Source organism: Mirounga leonina, unplaced genomic scaffold, assembly GCF_011800145.1.
Source record: "Mirounga leonina isolate KUSES-001 unplaced genomic scaffold, KU_Mleo_1.0 Mir_125, whole genome shotgun sequence".
Taxonomy (NCBI): Eukaryota; Metazoa; Chordata; class Mammalia; order Carnivora; family Phocidae; genus Mirounga; species Mirounga leonina.
Window position 1 is genome coordinate 72,305,840 of NW_023270305.1, and position 3,829 is coordinate 72,309,668.

The window sequence follows — 3,829 nt, forward strand, 5'->3', positions numbered from 1 at the left end:
TGAGCAGGGAGCCCAATGTGGGACTCGATCCCAGGACCCTGGGATCATGCCCTGAGCCGAAGGCAGAGGCTTAACTGACTGAGCCACCCAGGCATCCCTACTCATGATACTTTGTTGCTTACCCTCCTTAGTATCTCTCTTTACCTCCTCCCCTCTCTACCTCCATTGCCACTCTGATTTGAGGCCCTCGTCACCTCTTCTCTGGACTATCACAACAGACCCTAACTGGAAGACAAGGACAGTGAATGCAGAGCCCTGTACATGCCCCACCCCCGGCCCCAGCTCATCACCTTCACACTCTGCTCCCTCAGCCAGAAATGCCCATCCTCTCCCCGTCCCTGCCACTCCTCTCTATCTGGCAAACTCGTCCTCACCCCCAGCTTCACGGGATGCCTTCCCTGTTAGCCTGTGCCTCTGTCATGTGGCTGTTGCTGTTCTGTGAGCTCCTAGCAGCAGGTCTGGGCTCTCGTCACTTCTCTCCCCAGCGCCTAGCCTGGTGGCTACCCACTGCAGATGTTTAATAAATGAATTAGCGGGTGCGTGACAGTTTCGGGGAACCCTGGCATCTCTCTCTCCCCCATTTGATGTTACCATCTGAGAAGTCAGGGCTGTCTCATCAAAGGCCATCCTTCGGGCTTTGGCCCCTGCTCTGGCTTTCGCTCTAATGCCGTAGGTTTCTTCGGCCACTTCAAGCGGCACAAACATTCAAGTCACAAGCAATAAACAGATTTGGAGAGCTTCCCGTGCGCAGCTGTTGAGCTGTTGACGTTCCCCCACTCAGGGTCATCCTCACTCCCCTCTCCGGTCCCAGTTCCTTGGCTCCGCATTCACTCAGAGAAATAGGATTGGGATAAAAGGCAGTCTGACTTCACGGAAGGTCTGGAACATGGGGTTTTCCAAGCAGGGATGGTTTCCTGTCAGGCGTGGTTGTCTCCCCATGCAGGAAGCTGTCAACCTTCAGGATTCCCTCCCACGCCCTAGCCCTCTGCTGAGCAGCCAGCGGGCCAGGGCCTCGTGGAATAGGTAGTCCCTCATCTCTGCCTGCAGCTCCTCCAGAAAGTAGTTAGGGGGCAGGTCTGCGGGGGGCACAATGGAACTGGAGCCTCCTGTCCCCCCGCAGAGTCCTCGCCGTGGCACCACAGTGCTTTCACTCAGCGAGGGAGGAGGCCTTGATGACAGGTTACTCTGGGCTTGAGGAAGGATAAGGACGACCTTATTCTGATAACGGCCGCCATGTTGAGCTGGGAAACTCCTGACCCCTGGAGGCTCTCCTCTCAGGGGAGGATGATTAGCAATGCCTCCTCTGAGAGAAGAGGTGCCCGTGGTCTGAACTGCTCAGGAAAGCACTGAAGAGAACCAAGAGGGTGAACATTCCCTGGGACTGACCTACACCTGAGAACACGCCCCCTCCAATTCATCAAGAGGCCCCTCCTTTGAGCTCATGGCCATTTTTTTTTCTATTCAGTAATAGCAAGAAGTTGTTATGATACAAAACTGCCCATAATTCATTTTCCCCGGATCCAGAGTTACGTTGATCACTTGCGGTCTGTGACAGATAACCAGAAAGAAGTAGTTCAACAAACAAAACTCACTGAACATAAGTTCCACATTTATAGAAAAGAAATACCACAGAATGTAAGTACTTGCTTTCTAAAGCATTAGTGTTAACAGATCATTTCCAAGTATTATTCAGAATGTAGAAATCAGGGCACCTGGGTGGCTCAGTGGTTGAGCGTCTGCCTTCAGCTCGGGTCATGATCCCAGGTTCCTAGGATCCAGCCCCGCGTAGGGCTCCCTGCTCAGTGGGGAGTCTGCTTCTCCCTCTGCCCCTCCCACCTGCTTGTGCTCTCTCTCACTATCTCTCTCTGTCTCCAATATATAAATAAAATCTTTAAAAAAAAAAAAAGGATGTAGAAATCACCTGTAGCCTTCCCCAAATGAGTCAACTTACGACTGTGTAGTGGGTGGTAAGGGCAAAGCTCAGGGATTGGAATCAGGAAACACGGGCTCCAGCTCAGCTCAGCTCTGCCACTCGTTCTGATTACAAGGGGTTTATAGCCTGTCTGTCAGGTCGTTCGCTTCTCTGTTTATCCAGGACTCTGTGAGTTCTTCAGGCTGTGTTCTACCCTTAAAGAGAGGCAGGACTCGGTCTGGTTGGGGACTACATACAGCAAGATACCCTGACACTCGGTGACATTGTCCAGTGTCTTAACATAACTGGAAAAGGCCACACAGTGAGACAAAGTCTTTGGGGGGGGAAATAATGCTAAGCTTAGTCTTTGCGCTCTCTCTGATTTATTGTGAAAGCATTCCTTGACCTCCTTTCTCTGCCTCCTGACCTTCACGTATTTCAGTGGTTCCCTGAGCTCTCCTTTCCTCCTGAATCTTAAATGTTGAATTTCATGGTCATTCTGAGGTTATATGCAGGATTATCTTCCTGCCTTCCTTTGGCTGGTGCTAATTTTGTTTCGGAGGAAAACTAGCCTTCCCTACTTCCCCCACCACACACAACACACAGACAAAAAGACATTTGCAGAATCATCAACATTTAATGATTCTGCTGAAATTGGTCTCCTCGGATGCAGCTAATGGAGAATGTGTGTCTGCTTTGAGATTCCCGACCGTCCCCAAGGCGGCTCCGGTTCTTACCTGGCCCCTTTATCAAATCTGGCCATCAGATACCATCAGATTGATTTCACTTGGGGCCCTCAGGCGGAGGAAGCAATCAGAACGGGTTGGCTGAGGGTTTAAGGTGAGCTGAGAGGGGCAACGGCGCTGGGCCCAGAGGCTGCGCTGGTTTCAAGGCCCCTCCAAAACGTTTCAGTCCTGCAAAGAAATGTTATGGGCTCCAGAATACGAAGAGAAAACAGCACAGGCAAATTAATATTTATTTCTAACATGGAATTGTAAAATCTTTAACATTTTTATAACAATGTGCATTTGTTATGTGAATGTGTCTGATGTGGTGTGGCCGGAGGAGCCTGGGCCTGGACAGTGGGAGGACACCCAGGCCACAGGAGGTGACCAGGGCTGCTTGCAGGCGACGAACCCAGGATGCACACACTTGACTGAGGTCCTTCTCTGCAGTGTGACCCTGCCCTTGCACGAATTTTGAGTCCCTCCTGCAAGCGTGCACCACAGGCCCCCCGGTCTCTGTCCTGGGTCCAGCTTTGGGTTCTATGACACACCCCTGGATCCTTAGCATAATTTCTCCCTTTTTGCTTCCTCTAGCTTGAATTGGTCTTTTTACTTGTAAATAAAACTCTTAGGGCAAGAACCTGGGACCACTTGGCCGCCCCCTCCCCCTTTCCACAACAGGCCAATCTACAGATCTTCCTCAACTTGCAATGGGGTTACGTCCAGATAAGCCTATCCTAGGTTGAAAATATACTACCTTGAAAGTGTATTTAACGCTCCTGACCTACTGAACATCGCAGGGTATTGGCAGTTCACTCTCGTGATCGTGCGGCCGCCTGAGAGCTGTTACTAGCTGTCACTGCCCAGCATCATCAGAATATTGTCCCGCACAAGGCTAGTCTGGAAAAGATCAAAATTACAAATTTGAAGTAAGGTTTCTACTGAATGCCTATCTTTTTCATACCATCATAAAGCCAAAAAAAATCCTAAATTGAACCATCATAAGTTAAGGACCATCTATAATTAGTTGGTTAAAGAAAGCAATAAATATTAAAGCTTTCAAACCAGCCTCCAGAGCAAGCTGGTTTGGGATATCTAGTTAAATAGTGCTTTTGCTGGAATTATCCACATAAGTAATCTGTTGTTGTTGTACAGTAATAACTTTGTATTTATTATGTTTGCTGTTTAGGGT